Raw genomic sequence first — 19,668 nt, forward strand, 5'->3', positions numbered from 1 at the left:
GTGTGCACATGAACAGGCCTGTATGTGTGGGTGTGTCTGTGTGCAGGTCTTTCTGCTTGTGTTTGCCTGTGTGGGGGATGATCGGCAGAAGCTCCCCAACCTCATCCCCATGGCAACCCCACCACCCATCCCAGGGTCTCTGAGGGGCAGGGCTGGCAGGTGTGCGGCTGCAGGTCTGGGCGGGGCAGGGCTGGCAGGTGTGCAGCTGCAGGTCTGGGAGGGGCAAGGCTGGCAGGTGTGCGGCTGCAGGTCTGGGCGGGGCAGGGCTGGCAGGTGTGCGGCTGCAGGTCTGGGCGGGGCAAGGCTGGCAGGTGTGCAGCTGCAGGTCTGGGCAGGGCAGGGCTGGCAGGTGTGCGGCTGCAGGTCTGGGAGGGGCAGGGCTGGCAGGTGTGCAGCTGCAGGTCTGGGCGGGGCAAGGCTGGCAGGTGTGCGGCTGCAGGTCTGGGAGGGGCAGGGCTGGCAGGTGTGCAGGGGCAGGGCTGGCAGGTGTGCAGCTGCAGGTCTGGGAGGGGCAAGGCTGGCAGGTGTGGGGCTGCAGGTCTGGGCGGGGCAGGGCTGGCAGGTGTGCGGCTGCAGGTCTGGGCGAGGCAGGGCTGGCAGGTGTGCAGCTGCAGGTCTGGGCGGGGCAAGGCTGGCAGGTGTGCAGCTGCAGGTCTGGGAGGGGCAAGGCTGGCAGGTGTGCAGGGGCAGGGCTGGCAGGTGTGCAGCTGCAGGTCTGGGCGGGGCAGGGCTGGCAGGTGTGCGGCTGCAGGTCTGGGAGGGGCAGGGCTGGCAGGTGTGCAGCTGCAGGTCTGGGTGGGGCAGGACTGGCAGGTGTGCAGCTGCAGGTCTGGGTGGTGCAAGGCTGGCAGGTGTGCGGCTGCAGGTCTGGGAGGGGCAGGGCTGGCAGGTGTGCAGCTGCAGGTCTGGGAGGGGCAAGGCTGGCAGGTGTGCAGGGGCAGGGCTGGCAGGTGTGGGGCTGCAGGTCTGGGCGGGGCGGGGCTGGCAGGTGTGCAGCTGCAGGTCTGGGCGGGGCAGGGCTGGCAGGTGTGCAGCTGCAGGTCTGGGAGGGGCAAGGCTGGCAGGTGTGCAGCTGCAGGTCTGGGCAGGGCAGGGCTGGCAGGTGTGCAGGGGCAGGGCTGGCAGGTGTGCAGCTGCAGGTCTGGGAGGGGCAAGGCTGGCAGGTGTGCAGGGGCAGGGCTGGCAGGTGTGCAGCTGCAGGTCTGGGAGGGGCAGGGCTGGCAGGTGTGCAGGGGCAGGGCTGGGAGGGGCAGGGCTGGCAGGTGTGCAGGGGCAGGGCTGGCAGGTGTGCAGCTGCAGGTCTGGGAGGGGCAGGGCTGGCAGGTGTGCGGCTGCAGGTCTGGGAGGGGCTGGGCTGGCAGGTGTGCAGGGGCAGGGCTGGCAGGTGTGCGGCTGCAGGTCTGGGAGGGGCAAGGCTGGCAGGTGTGCAGGGGCAGGGCTGGCAGGTGTGCAGCTGCAGGTCTGGGAGGGGCAAGGCTGGCAGGTGTGCAGGGGCAGGGCTGGCAGATGTGCAGCTGCAGGTCTGGGCGGGGCAGGGCCTGGGATCTGTAGCCTGAGGGAGCAGTGGAGGCTGAGTCTTATGGGCTGGTCTTGTTTGCAGCAGCTCCTCTCGGCCCTGGCCTCAGAGCAGCCACAGCAGAGCCCTCGGCCGTCCCATCAGGTCCCACACAGCTAGGGGTTGGACAGCTTCCAGCTGTGGGTCTTCTGGTCCCCTTGCATCGTGTAGAAGGTGGGAGCCTGCTCCCCAGAGAAGCCGGTGGGGCTTCTCATGGCTGACCCCGTTTCCCTCCGTGCTCTTTGTGTCTGCCTGGCCCACCCTGACCTCCGGCCCCCCACCCCCACCCGGAACCCCTGTCCTCCCGCTGGCTCCAGGCTGGTCACCCGCTGGTGGCTCAGCCAGCGGCCCTGTCACTGGCCCCAGCCCAGGCTGCGGGAGAGCTGGCTTCTTGATCAGTGAGCTGGCCGACTGAACAGCTAGGGGATGCGTCCGAATCCTCTGCCAGGCTAATTTTACAGCATGTGCTGCAGAAAGCAGTGAGTGAAAGTCTCAGGAGGCCACCTGGCCCTGGAGCCAGGGTCCCACCCACTTTGGGGAGGGTGTGCCTCTCCAGGAAGCTGGTCCCCCTTCTGCCCCCCCCCCCCAGCTGGGGCTGCCGCGGGGAGTGAGTGTAGGGCAGTGTGCTGCCTGGTTTACTCCGTGCCCGCCAGTGGATGGTTTCACAGCACTTCCGGACACACGTGAGCCGGGCAGTGGCCAGGTCAGCCACGTGGGGAGTGTGCACGGCTCCTGGTGGTTGAAGAGGTGGCTCCCCCAGGGAGTGCCTGTGACTCTTGAGGTCCCCCGGGCAGCCTTACCCCCATCACGGGCCTCCGAGCTCATGGTGACAAGGTGACTCCCTTTGGGACTCTGACTGGGAGGGGGCTTCTCTTGGATCACGCCAAGGTTGTTTCTGGCAGTTTCTGGTTGTTCAGGGCAACCTGGTGCCAGTTGGGGCTGGGCCTGGGGTAGTGGCCGCTAGGTTGAGTGATAGCCACGGTGGATGGGACCTTGCAGGTCCTCATCGCTCCACCTGCCTGAACTGCAAGCGTGGAGCCTCCCCTGTCCCCCACCCGCCCCCCAGCCATGTGTGCTGATCGCAGGGCTTGAGGGAGGCCAGGGGTCCAGGGCAGCCCTTTGGCTGCAAACCCAGCTCCAGGGACCCATCTGAGTCTCACGGGCCACCCTGTGGACACACTGTTTCCTCACACTGCTACCTAACCCTACCTAACTGCTACCTCCTACCTGGGAGCCTGGGCACCACCAGGCCACGGCCTGGGCGGGAGGGGGTGCTCCACGAAGGGCCCACTGGCCACTGTGGGGACACGCTCTTGCAAGCCCCCACCTCCTTCCCCCATGGAGGATGTGGCCCCACGCCACACCCTGAGGAGTTGCGCCCACCCATCCCGAGCCCCGCTGTGCCCAGGTCGCACCCCAGCAGCCTGTGTCAGGCTGGAGCAGGTGCGCTCGAAGGGTGGAGGTGACTTTGTACCAAGCAGGTCTTCACACGGCCATGAGACTGGCGAGCACCCAGGTCCTTCCTTCCCTGGGAGCCCTGAGTGCCACGGCCCTTCTCGGCAGGCATGGGGATGGGTCTCCTGGGGGGCGCTCACAGCCATAATCCAGTGCTCACCCGGGCATCTGTCTGTGGCCCTTCCACCTGGCCTCTACTCACCAGGCTCCGTCAGGGAGTAAAGTGCCTGGTGGAGCCGCCAGGGCACACGGGCAACTGGACGTCCACTAGGCAGCCTTGTCCAGTAGGGGTGGGAAGCCCCGCCTGTTCCCCGAGCCTGCTGGAGGCGTGGCCCTGTGGGGCTCTCGGTGCCCGGCTCTGTGGGCCTCCCGGCCTGGGGAAACGCCGGGCTTGGCTCCTCAGCACCTCTTGGCAGGTGTGGCCTTTGAGTGTGACTGTTGCGTCATGCCCAGTCAGTGGACACATCTTTGGAGACTTGCCTGTTGGCGTGTGTACCGTGTGATTCCATCCGTGAGACAGCAAAGAAAAATGGACCCCCAATTGTGAGGGACACAAAGATGCTTCTGTGGGTGACAAGTGTGTAAGTTCTGACTGGAAGGTGGTGTGTGTGTGTGCGTGTGTGAATTCTGACTGGAAGGTGGCTTCACGCGCGTGGGTAAGTTCTGACTGGAGGTCTGAAGGAACTTTTGGAAGTTGTGCAGCTGTTGCAGGTCCGCTGCGCCCCACAGGATGGAGGACGGAGGTGGAGGGAGGCAGTGGCACGGAGGAAATGAAGGCTGTGTGGGCAGGGTGGGCTTGGCAGGCGCACCTGCAGCCCTGGGGCGCAGGCACGGCATGTCGGGGTGCCCGAGCCTCTTCCCCGGGCTCAGCTGGTGAAGCTGGGATATCCTGAGCAAGCTCCTGGGCAGAGCGCAGGCTGAGCCCCGTCTCCTCCCCTAGGCCTTGGGGCAGTTTGGGAGGAGTGGTGTGCTGTGCCTCAGGAGCCGCTCACACCTTCACCCATGGACCCCGGCCCATTCTCCACCCGCCTGCTCTTGGGGGGTGGGGTGCACCTTTGTGCTAAGGCCTGTCAGCAAGGTACAGCAGAGAGCCGGGCCAGTGGGGAGCAGAAGCTTGGCGTCCCCCATCTCAGAGGCCATGTTGGGGCCACAGCTAGGGCCCCTGGGAGGGGGTGGGAAGAGAAGGGTGGGTGCAGGGAGCTGGATGCTCCTGCCCGGTCTGCTCTTGTCGCTATGGCAACAGATGGCGGTGTGAGGAAAGGGAGGGAGAGGGCTTTGTGTGCCGGGGCTGAGATTTGGAGACACGGAGGATCCTTCTGGAGTGCAGGCCTGCCGGGCTATACTCTCAGGCAGTGAATGTCTCCTCCAGGACTAGAGGGAGGGCCTTCCCTCTGGGGCCTCCTAGCCTGCATCCTGAGCCCAAGCTATAGGTTGGAAAGAGGCCTGTGTCCCTGGCTGGACAGCCCGTGGGCTGGGGGCAGCAGCCCGGTGAGGGGCTGGGTGGCGGGCACTGCCACTCTGCAGTGCTTAGGCCTGGCTGGTGGGCACGTGGTCCGGGGCACCTCACCCATTCCCACCCTTACCTCTGTGGGATCTCTGATCACAGGGGCCCTGTCCCGGGGGTAGAGGGCCGTTTCCATGGGTGACCAGGTCCCCGGCAGCCCCGCTCCTGGGACAGCTCCTGACCTCCGCCGTAGGCGCCCACCTGGCCGCTCTCCCAGCCCAGCCCCTGCTCGCTGCACAGACCTCCTCAGGGCCACGCGCAGGACACCCATGGCTGGTGCTGCCCTGTGCATCTGTGCTAGTGCACAAACGTATGGGCCCTGTCCCTGTGTGAGGGCTGACCCAGGCCCAGGCGGCCCTGTGTGTGAGGGAGAGGGGGCTGGGCCCGTGGGCAGGGGTCTGACCCAGGCCCAGGCGCCCGGCCGCAGGGGTAGTGGGAAATTCACCCACCTGGTGAGGATGCGGGGGGGCAGTGCGGGGAGCCCGGGGCGGGCTTTCACCACTGGGAGCCCAACACTTGAGAGCAGGCCTTGGACCTGGCACTGCCCCCCGTGGGAGGCGGCTGCCAGCTCCCAGCCTAGCCCTAGAGCCCAGGGGCAATTCACAGCCCGGCCTGGCATTCAGGACTCCACAGGAGCCCGGCGCTCCAGGGGCAATGCGTGCTGCCGCTTTCCTGGTGGGCAGTGAGCGGGGCACAGCAGCCGTGGCAGAAGAGGCTGCGTTAGCAGGGGTCTGGCAGGAGAGGGCTTGGGACTGTGGGAGAGCCTTCCCTGGTGGAGACTGTGTGTGGAGCCCCTAGCCTACCTGCCCCGTGTGGACCTCAGTGCTCAGACCACCCAGAAGTGCTGTGTCCCGCCAGCCAGGTCTGCAACCAGGGCACAGGGTAGGTCCTTGTCCCCAGAGGTGGGGACAGAGATGATGCCGCTTCAGGCCACCAGCCTCCGGCTAGGAAGAGGGCAAAGCCACCCCTCTGTACCTGCCCTGCACCTCTCCTTGGCAGCCTGCGGGCTTGGGGACCAGTGGGCCTCCGGGAAGGACGGAGGGGGGCAGGGCGGGTGGCTCTCCATCTCAGGGACCCCCTGTGGGAGTCATAGTGGGCCTGGGATAGGTTGACCAGTGGACCAGGGTGAGTGAGCCCCCCGGGTCTCATGGTTCATCTTAAACAGCGCCCCCATCCTACAGGACAGGTGGGGAGGTACAGACAGGTGCTGGCACAGGAGGGACTTCCCCTTTGGAAAGTCAGTGTCAGGGCCCCCCGGAGGCTTTGAAGGCAGGAGGGCGGGCTCGGAGAAGCCATGGCTGGCTTGCTAAGATGCTGCCACTTCCCACGCTTTCTACTTCCCAGAAGGCAGGGGGGGAGGAGCTGATGTAGGGAGGACAGGCTTGGGTGGGGTCTCGAGTGACCAGCAGTGGGCACTGGGCGGGGCCAGTGGCCTGGAGGAAGGAAGCTGTGTGTGTTGGTGGGCTGCTGTGGTTGTCATGGAGCTAGGAGGGCAGGGTCAGGGTTCGAAGTCTATTGAAAAGCTTCTCTGTTCTGACATCCATGGTGTCCCTTTGCGTCCCATGAGGTTCTGGAGTCCTTTGAGTTTCCTGGAGTTCCACCTTGCCTTTCTTTCTTCTGACCAGTACTACACACTGTCGTTAACTGGGGCACTATTGAAAACCAGCCTTCAGGACGGGTGGACCTGACCTGGGTAAGGCCGTGCCCCACTAGGCACAGGAAGGACTTCAGCTGGGCCTAGGCTGGGAGACCCCTTCGGAGGGCTTTTCTTCACTTGGATCACTTATCTAGATGATGGAGCCCAGGTGTGGACATGTCTCTTTTCTGTCCCTTTCCTGTCATGTTTTGAATGCCCCGAACTGATTGTTGAACGAGTGAATGGGGCTTCCCGGAATGCCTTCTCAGGCCCTTTCATTCCCAGGTTTAGGAGTTCTTGTGTTCTTGAGCCTTGGCCTCCACGTGTCCACCTGACCCTGGCCTTGAGCCTTGGCCTCCATGTGTCCACCTGACCCTGGCCTTGAGCCTTGGCCTCTGCTGTGTCCACCTGACCCTGGCCTTGAGCCTTGGCCTCCATGTGTCCACCTGACTCTGGCCTTGAGCCTTGGCCTCCATGTGTCCACCTGACTCTGGCCTTGAGCCTTGGCCTCCATGTATCCACCCAACCCGGGCCATTGTTTCTTGAGCAATGTCTTCTGTCTTCTGTAGCTCTAGCCTCTCCTATTAGTCAAATATTGGACCCTCCCTTTGGTCTTGGCTGGTTTGTTTTCCTTTCTCTCTTTTGCCTTGCCTCATTCGTTACTTTTTCATAGTTTGAAGTCCTTACTTCAATGGTAGACACTTAGATTGTTTTCTTGTTTTTCATTCCCCTCCCCCCCCAGATTTAGGCATGAAACCCAGGTCTTGTACATGTAAGACAGGCTTTCTACCATGCGGTCCTTCCAGCTTTCGTGGTGTTTCCTGAGGGCCAGTCTCTGCCTTCCAAACTGGGGGCTCCTCCCAGATGGGCCTCACTCAGAAGGAGGCTGGGATGGGAGCTGTGGTCTCAGGAAGATAAGCAGGGATGAGCTTTTGCCTGGGTCTTAGAGGAATAGGACCTCTACATGGATCTCAGGTTGTATGTGCACATGTGCTCACGTGTTTGTGTACACTAAATGTGTGTATGTGTGTGTGTGTGTGTGTGCGCACGCGCACGCGCACATGTACCAATGGGCAGGGTGTGGAACAAGGCAGATGTGTTCCAGGGAAGCCCCTGGTCCCTGTTGGCTCGATTTTGTCTCTGGCTGTCTTCCGTGGCCCGAGGGAGGGGCCATCAGCCATTCCCTGTCCCGGCCATTCCCTCTCGCACCTCTCTAGCTGGCCCGCCCTGTTCCCCTTGGGTGACAGGCTGCCTGTAGCCCCAGCCCTGCCCCAGATCCCCGTTTCCATGCTTGGCCACTGGCTCCCTTGTGTTCTGTTTGGAGGAGGGGGGTCCCTCGGAAGAATCTGCCTGCCTGCCTGTGAGCAGACCCTGGCAGCCACTCCACACTGCCCAGCCTGGACCTCCTCCTCCTGCCCCTAAAACTCCCCACTCTGTCCCCTATCGCCTGTGTCTGTGAGGCCTCTTGGGGCCTCCCTGACTGACTCTTCACCCCTCCTGTGTTGTGACCGGCTTGATAAACGCCTTGGGGCTGCTCCTGGGCAGGGGTGTTGTCCATCCGGGTTCCCATCCCTGACCGTGGGCCTGAGGTGGAGCTGGTGCTGCCTGGGCCCCTGGGTCCCTGGGTGGGCCCTAGCTCCGCCTTGACGCAGGAGCGTAGCCCGCGTGTCGGGGGGAGGGAGTGCATCCTCGATGCCCCTTCTCAGCGTGGGCTCCTCAGTGGACACAGAACAGAACAGAGGAGTTAGGGGGTGAGAGGTGAGCTTTGAATGTTCTTGGGGGAAGAGCTCAGGGCCTGACTGGCCCAGGACCCCAGACTGGGGTCTGATACTGGGTGAGACCCCTGCTGCCTTTCAGCAGAGGAGGGAGCAACGTGGGGTGGCTGGGTCCTTGGATGGAGAGAGGCTTCTCATTGAATGTCTGCCCCAAGGAGAGTGAGGCTGGCGGAGCCTGAGGTGGACCGGGCAGCGAAGGAGACCCTCCCCGTCCCCTTGCTGCTGCAAGCCGCTGCTGGCTGCAGCCTCGGCTCAGCTCTGCTCTGCTCTGCTGGGAAGGGATTCAGCTTCCCGACGCGCAGACCCATCTGTGGGCGCCTCCCTCCCCTCCTCACCCACCCTTGGCTGGCTCTGTCCTGGGGGTGCAGGGAACACCAGGGGTGTGGCAGAATGGGGCCCCGGGCTGCAGGTATGCGTAATATTTCCGGGCCTAATTGACTGGATTGAAAGTTCCTTTTTAGAGTGTGAATTGTCTCCCCAGAGATGATCACCCTGACGCTGGTGGGCAGCCACGTGATCTGTGCAGTGCTACCTTCTCCTCCTCCTCCTCTCTCCCTCCTCCCCTTCCTCTTTCTCCTCCTTCCTCATCCCCATCTCCTCCTGCTCCCTTTCCACTATCATCTCCCTCTGTCTCCTGCTCATCCCTCTCCTCTTTTCCCTCCTCCTCCCTCTTGCATGCAGTTGCTATCCCCAGCTATGTGGGTCCGTAGAGCACCCTGTATGCTGTAGCCCTGGCTCAGGGACTTGAGAGTCCAGGCAGAAGCAAGGGTGAGAGGCGGGACCCCTGGGCCTCAGAGGCTGGAGGCGGGGAGTGGACCTGGGGCTTGTCTGCGTCTGCACAGAGCTGAGTGGCTGCTGAGGAATCAGTGCTTGGATATCTGCAACTTCAAAGGCCCTGTCAATGGCCACAGAGCAGGAACGGGGCACTGCTCTGAGCCGGGATGTGTTTGAAGTGAGCCCACTGGGTGGCTCCAGGCCAGGAGCTGAACCCACAGGTATCCAGGCCCACAGCCTGCTGTCAGAGACCTGGGGGCTCATGTGATCTCCACCGTCAGGGTCGGAGGGGAGCTGCACCCCTGCTGCTCTGGACCCTTCTGGAACCCCAGCTAGCCACGGCTTTCCTGGGAGCAGGGCATCCAGGCCCCGTCAGGTGGAGGGAGGGGCAGCCTCTCCCTGGGCTGCCTGCAGGCACAACACAGTCGTGGCGGATAAGAGCTGGAGTGCTTGGGGGCTCTGGCACCAGCCTCCAGGGCGCTTCTGGGCCCTGCCACTTGGTGTCATGCTGCTCGGCAGTGTCCATGTCGCAGCTGCAGGTGCCTGTCCAGGTGACCCGGGACCCTCCCCACCTGCCCAGTGGTTAACTCCAGCTCCCCAGCCCACGTGCCCATGGAAAAGTGACCTAATCTCTGATTTCTCTCTGCTGGACCACCTCTGCCTGGTGCCTGATGGTGGCTCCGGACCTCGACCAAGAGGGTCAGGGTGGCCACACTTGTGCCAGTACTGCTGGAGGGGCCCATGCCTCTGGAAGCCCGGCTGGTGGTGCAGTGGCCCAAGAGTGTGGCCTTGAGTCCTGCAGATCTCGACTCCCGAGCGAGTGACTTAAAGCTATGAGCCTTGATGGCCACTTCTGAGGGAGAGAGCAAAGTTTAGTGAGGATTGGGGGCGCGAGAGAGGATACTTGGGAGCCTTGCTGTGGTCACACGGTGCTGCTGCCAGAACGGAGAGTCAGCTGGCCCATGTGTATGCCCAGGCCTGAGCTTGAGGAGACATGAGAGGTCCCAGTACCCCTGCCCGGCACAGGGCCACTTGCGGGTCACCAGGGGCCTCTGGCCAGCACAGGGCCACTTGCGGGTCACCGGGGGCCTCTGGCCAGCACAGGGGCACTTGTGGGTCACAGGGGGCCTCTGGCCAGCACGCGGGCGCTTGCGGGTCACCGGGGGCCTCTGGCCAGCACGCGGGTGCTTGCGGGTCACCGGGGGCCTCTGGCCAGCACAGGGGCACTTGCGGGTCACCGGGGGCCTCTGGCCAGCACACAGGTGCTTGTGGAGCTATGTGGGGCCTCTGGAAAGCACAGGTATATTTGTGCTGGTGGCACATTGCATTGAGCAATGATGTCATCATGGGGCAAACCAGAAACCCTCAGAGATAGAAGAGGCTTGTAATTAAAGGGAGAAGACAGACGTGTTTTAGGAGGTGAGTCTTCTGTGCTGCTCCCCCAGGAGGCACAGCTGGTCTTCCCGAGGCTGGGGTGGGGTCTGTCGCAAGTGTCTCTCCAGATTTGGGACCCGGGTGGTTTCATCAGCCCTAAATCCATTGATTTCACAGTGGCATCCGTAACCTAATGCCCTGGGCAAAGGTCCTTTCCAAGGCAGGCTCCACCTCTGGGCCCTGGGCATTGGGGTGAGAACACCCTTGGGGTCACCGTTCTGCCCATCCTGCCTCTGTGTATGGCTTGGGCCTCAATACAGCCCCCAGGGATCTGCAGCTCTACTTGGCACCTCCTGCCCACGGGCTCGGGAGCTGCTCGGCCTGTTGCCTGGGCAGCACAGAGGCTCCCTGGAGCCAGGGCAGCCTGCAGCAGAGAAAAGGGACTCAGGGTGAGTAGAGGGCCAGGTGAAGACAGGCTGCTCCTGGGTGGCCTCCAGCCTGTCCTGTGGGTGCCCCTCCTCCTCCAGACAGACAGACAGCAGAGACCTGTGAAACCAGTGTGGAGCTCACTCGTGTGTGGTCGCAGTATGGGGTATAGCGGCATGGGGTATACCAGCATGGGGTTTACTGGTGTGGGATTTACCAGTGTGAGATATACTGATGTGGGGTATACCAGCATGGGGTTTACTGGTGTGAGATATACCAACCTGGGATGGGTTTACTGGCATGAGATATACTGATGTGGAATTTACCAACATGAGGTTTACTGGCATGGGGTATACCAGCATGGGGTATACCAGCATAGGGTATACCAGCATGGGATATACCACCATGGGATATGCCAGCATGGGGTATACCAGCATAGGGTATACCAGCATGGGATATACCAGCATGGGATATGCCAGCATGGGGTATACCAGCATGGGGTATACCAGCATGGGGTATACCACCATGGGATATACCAGCATGGGATATGCCAGCATGGGGTATACCAGCATGGGGTATACCAGCATGGGGTATACCACCATGGGATATACCAGCATGGGATATGCCAGCATGGGGTATACCAGCATGGGGTATACCACCATGGGATATACCAGCATGGGATATGCCAGCATGGGGTATACCAGCATGGGGTATACCAGCATGGGGTATACCACCATGGGGTATACCACCATGGGATATACCACCATGGGGTATACCAGCATGGGGTATACCACCATGGGGTATACCACCATGGGATATACCACTGTGGCATTTACTAGCATGAGATATATTGTCATGGGATACTCTGATGAGAGATCTACCAGTGCAGGGTTTACTGGCATAAGATATACTGGCATGGGGTATACCACTGTGGAGTTTACTGGTGTGGGATATTCTGATGTAGGATATACCATTGTAGGGTTTATTGGTGTAAGATATACTGTTGTGGGATATACCAGTGTGGGGTTTACTGGCATGGGATATACCAGCGTGGGGTATACCACGGTCGGATTTACTAGCATGAGATATACTGGCATGGGATATTCTGATGTGGGATCTACCAGTGTGGGGTTTACTGGCATAAGATATACTGGCATGGGGTATACCAGTGTGGGGTTTACTGGCTTGGGATATACTGGTGTGGGATACACCAGTGTGGGCTTTACTGGGGTGGGATATAGGGCTGACATGGGTGCCAATCCCATCACTGGGATGGAGAGCCAGCAGCAGGAACTTTCCCAGCCCTTAAGAGGGGAGAGGGATACAGGATTTCCACGGACAAAACTCAGGCTCCTCTGTGTCCAGCTGGCCAGGGAACAGCTGTCCTTCCTCCAGCATCCATTACGTCTGTGCGTGTCCCTCCCATTGGGGCGGGCGGAGGTGTCAGTGGGGTGGTTCTGGCCCTAGGACTTACCCCAGGGGCTTTCTGGGATGGGCTGGCCACAGCTCAAAGCTCTGTGAAACTTGGCTGTGCCCAGGGATGGCTGGGAGCTTTGTGCTCCTGACGGACATACGGGACCTTGTGCTCCTGACTGACGGACATATGGGACCTTGTGTTCCTGACTGACAGACATACGGGACCTTGTGCTCCTGTGCACAGCGAGGCAGCCCAGGTCGGGGAGGCAGGCCTTGTCGGAGCCTGGACCGGAGCCTGGCCAAGGCACTGCTGCAGTTCCTAGGGTTACCTTGCATGTGAGGGGTTCTCTTCCCGGATGCTCCTGTTTACGAGCCCCTCTGATCTCCTGGCCTGGTGTGGGGCTGCACGTGGGTGTGTGTGTCAGAGACCCCTCTGCTGCTGCCCAGAGCTGGCCCTAGGACGTTCCAAGGTGGCCACGTGTGGGCCCCGGCCGCCCCGCCGTGCCTGTTCTCAGCCGATGCCTGCAGGGTGCAGAGCACCTGACCCTGCCCACACAAGGACTCCTCCTCGTGGCTTCTTGCGGACCTTCCTCCAGGGCCGCCCCTGCCACTGTGGACCGCTTGGATGGTGCAGGGCAGGCTCAGTGCTGTAGATCCATTCCTCCAAGAGCCAGCGTGGTGCTGCCCCACCCACCAGGACAGACCCTCCCCGCCCAGAGGTGCCAGAGGCCGCCTCCGCCGCCAGGCCACCCCCACAGACTATGGGAAAATGGGTCACTGTGGGCTGTGGCGGTTGCTCTGGGAGCCGAGCTGTGGGGAAACCAGCTCAGGCTGGTGTCCTTGGTCCCTGGGGCAGCTGGTGGGAGTGGGGGCGGCACCAAGGGTTCTCAGAGCGCTCTAGGGGCACTTGTCTCCTGAGCCCCAAAATGCGGCTGGTGCAAGGCGGGGGGGGGGGGGAGGTGCTGCTCATCAGCTGACTCAGGGCTGGCACTCTGTGCATCCCATCCCATGATGAGCCTCCCCCCCCCCCCCCCCGCCCTGCCTCTGCCTCCTCCCGGGCCTGCAGCTGCTGCTGAGGCAGCTAGGACGGTGCCTGTCCCCCAAGGCCGCCTGCAGGGTCAGGCCTGCAGCCCGCTGTGGGCCGCGTTCAGCACCGCGGACAGCATCCCTGCGCGCGGAGGCCTGCCTCCTCCCCTTGTGGTGCTGCTCTGGTACCTGAGGAGGGGGCCTCGTCCCTAGGCCACGCCTCCTTCACGGCTTGCCAGGCCCACGGGGGGGGGGGGGAAGAGGGCAACCCCGCCTGCACTCCCAGCCCCTGAGCGCCCCCCCCCAGCTGGAATGGGGGAAGCTGAGAGTCCCCTGTGGCTTCCAGGCAGATGACTGATGGCCCCGCAGGTGGGGGGGCAGGTGGCTGTTGGGAGAAGACAGTGTGCAGCGCCTGTCTCAGGGGTAGGGCGGTGCAGGTGCAGACCCCCTTGCCCCTCAGCCCTGGCCAGGTTTGGGAGCACAGGCTCCTTCCTCCCCGGCGTACGTGGCCTAGCCCCGCAGGCGCCGGTGCCTCCAGAGCTGTGCACAGAGAGAGCTGCTGGCTCCTTGGCCTGGCCGCCCCCCCCCCCCCCCCGGCAGGCCACCGTGCCATTATCTGTGACACGGTGTATTTTTCCTCTGGATGCGAGCCCATGTTTGTATGAAGACAATAATTAGCGATAAAGTCACAATTGGAAAATAAGCCGCCGTGAGTTGGAGGGCTGGGTAATTAAGGGGGATCGTGGGCTCTGCACCAGAAGCAGCCATCACGCCGTTCCCAGCTGCAGGCCCGGAGGGCTTCCAGGGCTGCACACCCCACTCTAGCTTCTGAGGACACCCCCACCCCACATCTGGGGCACACTCCCACCTCTGCCTCCTCCTCTGTTCCCGGGGCAGGGCCACACTTTCCTGTGGAGACGGGAAAGGCCTCGGGTATCAGGAAAGCTGTGCGGGCGAGCAAGGCTGGGGGGAGTGTGCAGAGGGAAAGCGGTGAACGCATGCTGGGCAGCTCCCTGCGCCCTGCCGCGTCTTCCCTGCATGTGACACTTGCTCACCGGTGGGCGGGGCGTGTTGCCACCAGGGAGGCCCACCGCCCCCTCGCCTCCCGACACACCTCGAGCTTGTTGGGAGCCTGTGTTCACACACCGCTGTTGCACACTGCTGTCTGGAAGCCCCACGTGCACACACCGCTGTTGCACACTGCTGTCTGGGAGCCCCACGTGCACACAGCCTCTGTTGCACACTGCTGTCTGGGAGCCCCGCGGGCACACGGCCTCTGTTGCACACTGCTGTCTGGGAGCCCCGTGTGCACACAGCCTCTGTTGCACACTGCTGTCTGGAAGCCCTGTGTTCACACACCGCTGTTGCACACTGCTGTCTGGGAGCCCCGTGTGCACACGGCCTCTGCTGCACACTGCTGTCTGGAAGCCCTGTGTTCACACACCGCTGTTGCACACTGCTGTCTGGGAGCCCCGTGTGCACACAGCCTCTGTTGCACACTGCTGTCTGGGAGCTCCGCGGGCACACGGCCTCTGTTGCACACTGTTGTCTGGGAGCCCCACGTGCACACGGCCTCTGTTGCACACTGCTGTCTGGGAGCCCCACGTGCACACGGCCTCTGTTGCACACTGCTGTCTGGGAGCCCCACGTGCACACGGCCTCTGTTGCACACTGCTGTCTGGGAGCCCCATGTGCACACGGCCTCTGTTGCACACTGCTGTCTGGGAGCTCTGCGGGCACACAGCCTCTGTTGCACACTGCTGTCTGGGAGCCCCACGTGCACACAGCCTCTGTTGCACACTGCTGTCTGGGAGCTCCGCGGGCACACGGCCTCTGTTGCACACTGCTGTCTGGGAGCTCCGCGGGCACACGGCCTCTGTTGCACACTGCTGTCTGGGAGCTCCGCGGGCACACGGCCTCTGTTGCACACTGCTGTCTGGAAGCCCTGTGTTCACACACCGCTGTTGCACACTGCTGTCTGGAAGCCCTGTGTTCACACACCGCTGTTGCACACTGCTGTCTGGGAGCCCCACGTGCACACGGCCTCTGTTGCACACTGCTGTCTGGGAGCTCCGCGGGCACACGGCCTCTGTTGCACACTGCTGTCTGGAAGCCCCACGTGCACACAGCCTCTGTTGCACACTGCTGTCTGGGAGCTCCGCGGGCACACGGCCTCTGTTGCACACTGCTGTCTGGAAGCCCCACGTGCACACAGCCTCTGTTGCACACTGCTGTCTGGGAGCTCCACGTGCACACGGCCTCTGTTGCACACTGCTGTCTGGGAGCTCCGCGGGCACACGGCCTCTGTTGCACACTGCTGTCTGGGAGCCCCGCGGGCACACGGCCTCTGTTGCACACTGCTGTCTGGGAGCCCCAAGTGCACACGGCCTCTGTTGCACACTGCTGTCTGGGAGCCCCGCGTGCACACGGCCTCTGTTGCACACTGCTGTCTGGAAGCCCCATGTGCACACGGCCTCTGTTGCACACTGCTGTCTGGGAGCCCCGTGTGCACACGGCCTCTGTTGCACACTGCTCTCTGGGAGCCCCACGTGCACACGGCCTCTGTTGCACACTGCTGTCTGGGAGCCCCGTGTGCACACAGCCTCTGCTGCACACTGCTGTCTGGGAGCCCCACGTGCACACGGCCTCTGTTGCACACTGCTGTCTGGGAGCCCCACGTGCACACGGCCTCTGTTGCACACTGCTGTCTGGGAGCCCCGTGTGCACACAGCCTCTGCTGCACACTGCTGTCTGGGAGCCCCACGTGCACACGGCCTCTGTTGCACACTGCTGTCTGGGAGCCCCACGTGCACATGGCCTCTGTTGCACACTGCTATCTGAGAGCCCCGTGTGCACACGGCCTCTGTTGCACACTGCTGTCTGGAAGCCCCACGTGCACACGGCCTCTGTTGCACACTGTTGTCTGGGAGCCCCACGTGCACACGGCCTCTGTTGCACACTGCTGTCTGGGAGCCCCATGTGCACACGGCCTCTGTTGCACACTGCTGTCTGGGAGCTCTGCGGGCACACGGCCTCTGTTGCACACTGCTGTCTGGAAGCCCCGCGTGCACACGGCCTCTGTTGCACACTGCTGTCTGGGAGCTCTGCGGGCACATGGCCTCTGTTGCACACTGCTGTCTGGAAGCCCCGCGTGCACATGGCCTCTGTTGCACACTGCTGTCCTGGAGCCCCGCGGGCACATGGCCTCTGTTGCACACTGATGTCTAGGAGTTGTGGTGCCATGCCTCCAGGTGTCTCCTCTGTTGGGGTAAAGGAAGACAGTGCCTGGTGCTGAGCCTATGCTTGGCAGGCCTTGGCTGCAGCCGGTGGTGGTTGCATCAGCCTCTTTTAGAAACATTTTTTTCTTGTTGGTCCTGGGGCTTGAACTCGGGGCCTGGCACTGTCCCTGAGCTCTTTTGCTCAAGGCTAGCGCTCTCCCACTTAAGAGCTACAGCTCCACCTCTGGTTTTCTGGTGGTTAATTGGAGATAAGAGTCTCACAGACTTTCCTGCCCAGGCTGGCTTTGAACTGTGATCCACAGATCTCAGCCTCCTGAGTGGCCAGGATGACAGGTGTGAGCCGCGTGGCTTTACTTCCTTTAAATTGTTGTTATGAAGGTGTGCAGAGTGTTGCAGTTACTTCAGTGATGCAATGGGTACACTTCTCTTTGGGCTGTGTCACCTGCTGCAGCCTCTTAATCTTTGACCTCTGGGGAGTTGGCCCAGTGTTGCTGTGGTCTTGCTCAGGTTAGCACCCAGTTCCTCTGGCTGCTGAGGTGGCACCACATTTTCCGACCCTCAGCTCATCTGAGGCCAGAGCGGGGAGGTGCACCATGCATGTGATGGTTAGTGTGTGCATATGCCTGTGAGCGTTTGTACACACACAGGGTGAATGCACACATGCTGGTGGTAAGCATATGGCAGTGTAGCGAGCATGTGGAGATGAGTGGGTGTGCACACATGCACCTGGAGGTGAGTGTGGGTTGTGAGAGGTGTGCATAAGATCCACAGACTAGAAGTGGGGTAGGCACAGATGTCTAGAGGAGTGTCTGTGATTGGTGGCAGTTGCTTGTGGATGCATAGGCGTGTGGAACTGCGTGCATACGTATGGGATGAGCCTACATGTGCACAGGTCTGCACTGTGTGGAGATGTGTGTACATGTGTGGGTTGAGTCTATACGGGTGTGCATATGCATGCAGATGGGTGAGTACATGAGTGCACACATGCATGTGGAGGTGAGTGGGGGTGTGCACTATGTGGAGATGTATTTCCATGTGTGTGGGTGAGCAGACTTGCACGTAGAGGCGAGTGCGTGCATGCAGGTGAGTCTGTACATAGGTTGCACAGTTGCATGTGGAACTGCTCACATGGGTGTGTGCACATGCACATGGGGGTGCACCTGTGGGTGCACATACTTTGTGGAATGTGCACAGTATGTGCAGGGTGCTTATGGGGTAAGTGTGGATCGCACACATGCATGTGGAATGTGCCTGCATGCACACGTGGGGTGTGAGCACACATGTAGTCAGCATACATGCACAGCGGTGTGTGTGTGTGTGTGTGTGTGTGCGTGCGTGCGCATGTGTGTGTCAGGGGCTGCAGCCCTTAGGCTGCTTCTTCCCAAGATCAGCTGACCTGTGTTGGCTCCGTGTACGCTTGGCTGTGCTGTTGCTTTTCATGGCTGCACAGGGCCTGCGCTGCCGCAGTGGAAGGACAGTGTAACAGGGAAGGGCCTGTGCTGTGGTGTTCCTCACTCTGATCCTTGCAGAGCTGAACCGAGGCCTGGCCCACCTGACCTGGGATGCAGTCCTCTGGGGATTTTGCCTGCCATGCCCCCTCCCACTGGCTGGCCTGGTCCTGATGGCATCCTGGGTCATAGGCCAGCTTTGCCCTCTGGATCTCCTGAGGGAATCATTGTTCTCAGTGTTTCTGGGCCATTCTTGCATCTCCTCTCTCCTCTACCACCCTTGTGTCCTCATCTCTGGCTGTGTCTTCCTGGTAACTGGTGCTGAAGGAGTCTCTGGCTGTGTCCTCCAGGGAGTGGGTGGTGGAATGGCAGGGTACAGAGCAGCAGGTGCTAGAGGAGCAGGTGATGGAGCAGTGGGTGATGGAGGAGCAGCAGGTGATGGAGCAGTGGTGTTGGAGCAGTGGGTGATGGAGGAGCAGCGGGCGATAGAGGAGCAGGTGATGGAACAGTGGGTAATAGAGGAGCAGCAGGTGATAGAGCAGCGGGTGATGGGAGCAGGTGATGAAGGAGCAGGTGATGAAGGAGCAGTGGGTGATGGAGGAGCAGTGGGTGGTGGAGGAGCAGGTGGTAGAGGAGCAGGTGATGAAGGAGCAGGTGATGGAGCAGTGAGTGATGGAGCAACAGGTGATGGAGCAGTGGGTGATGGAGCAGTGGGTGATGGAGCAGGTGATGGAGGAGCAGCAGATGATGGAGCATCGGGTGATGGAGGAGCAGGTGATGGAGCAGTGGGTGATGGAGCAGCGGGTGATGGAGCAGTGGGTGATGGAGCAGCGGGTGATGGAGTAGTGGGTGATGGAGGAGCAAGTGATGAAGGAGCAGGTGATGGAACAGTGGGTAATGGAGCAGTGGGTGATGGAGCAGCGGATGATGGAGCAGCGGGTAATGGAGGAGCAGCAGGTGATGGAGCAGCGGGTGATGGAGAAGCGGGTGATGATGGAGCAGCAGGTAATGGAGCAGCGGGTGATGGAGAAGCGGGTGATGGAGCAGCAGGTGATGGAGCAGCGGGTGATGGAGCAGCGGGTGATGGAGGAGCGGGTGACGGAGCAGCGGGTGACGGAGCAGCGGGTGACGGAGCAGCGGGTGACGGAGCAGCGGGTGACGGTGCAGCGGGTGACGGAGCAGCGGGTGACGGAGCAGCGGGTGACGGAGCAGCGGGTGACGGAGCAGCGGGTGATGGAGAAGTGGGTGATGGAGGAGCAGCGGGTGATGGCGCAGTGGTGATGAAGCAGCAGGTGATGGAAGAGCCCTTGCCACTGGGTGGATACCTCTAGCTACTTGTTACCCTGGTTCCTGTTTCCCATTAGAGCCTTCAGCTTGGGGGCAGGCGGTGGGGGCTTCCACTTGCGAGGTCCTGCAAAAGGGGCCTGGCCTGGTGCAGGCCTTCTGTCGGGGGCTCACCCATCCTTTGTGGGTGTCCTGGGGCCTGGGTGTGAGGAGTTGGGTTCTGCCGCAACTCCGAGATGGTGAGCTCTGTATGAATGGCAGAGGCTGTTGGCACCCGCCTCCCTCCCCTTCCAGCGCTCCTGGCTCTCCCCTGTCTGAGTGAGAATCACAGGCTCTCACGCCAGAGCAAAGACGGCCAGCAAGAGGCCCCCGGAGCCTGTGCCAGGCCTCAGAGGTGGCCTTCCGCAGCCAGCGTGCCCCACGAGGCCACCACCTAGCCGGGGCTCCCATACAAGCCAGTCCAGCCATAGCCCCGGGGAAGCCCAGCTCCTACACGCCCTGGCTCAGCAGTGAGTGCTGGCCAGGGGGGAGTCCACCCCCTGGGGGCAGCGCTCCGTTCAGCCTGGAGACAGAGCCCTCTGCTGAACACCTGGTCCGTTCAGCCTGGAGACAGAGCCCTCTGCTGAACGCCTGGTCCGTTCAGCCTGGAGACAGAGCCCTCTGCTGAACGCCTGGTCCGTTCAGCCTGGGGACAGAGCCCTCTGCTGAACCCCTGGGCTTCAGCACCCAGTCAGCACAGTGCGAGCAGACAGGAGC

The 19,668-nt window shown here is 62.0% G+C and overlaps 1 protein-coding gene across 5 annotated transcripts in view; it reads left to right on the forward strand.

The window, feature by feature from the left end:
- Brsk2 (BR serine/threonine kinase 2) overlaps positions 1-19,668 on the forward strand; it is a 64,707-nt gene that overhangs the window by 11,936 nt on the left and 33,103 nt on the right. The window lies entirely within an intron of this gene.

The sequence above is a fragment of the Dipodomys spectabilis genome, unplaced genomic scaffold, assembly GCF_019054845.1.
Source record: "Dipodomys spectabilis isolate Male_0828 unplaced genomic scaffold, ASM1905484v1 ptg000639l, whole genome shotgun sequence".
NCBI classification, from domain to species: domain Eukaryota; kingdom Metazoa; phylum Chordata; class Mammalia; order Rodentia; family Heteromyidae; genus Dipodomys; species Dipodomys spectabilis.